Raw genomic sequence first — 378 nt, forward strand, 5'->3', positions numbered from 1 at the left:
TATAATTCATGAAGGACCTGGGTTCGAGTCCGGCTTGGACAGATAATTATTTATTCTGTTACTGCAGCCGTGAGTCAACCAAGCCTCATAGAAGGGAGTACCCTTAATTGGATATAAATCTGGTCGAGCGTGATTCTGAACATATCACCTCCTTGCACAACCGTTAGTCTTGTAACAGTACTTCTTCTCAATGTACAGCACCACTGATTCTTAATTAATGATCTGTAGTGGTATAGATTTATTCTATATTTAATTATTGACAAAAAGTGTTAATCTGGTTATTATAACTTGTTTCTACAACTAGTTCATACATTTTAAGTAATTTAATTTTAATTCATAACATTAAAATAAAAATAAATAAGGTTAAAAAAATGTATA

This window comes from Halyomorpha halys, unplaced genomic scaffold, assembly GCF_000696795.3.
Source record: "Halyomorpha halys isolate HHAL.00 unplaced genomic scaffold, Hhal_1.1 Scaffold1664.1, whole genome shotgun sequence".
NCBI classification, from domain to species: Eukaryota; Metazoa; Arthropoda; class Insecta; order Hemiptera; family Pentatomidae; genus Halyomorpha; species Halyomorpha halys.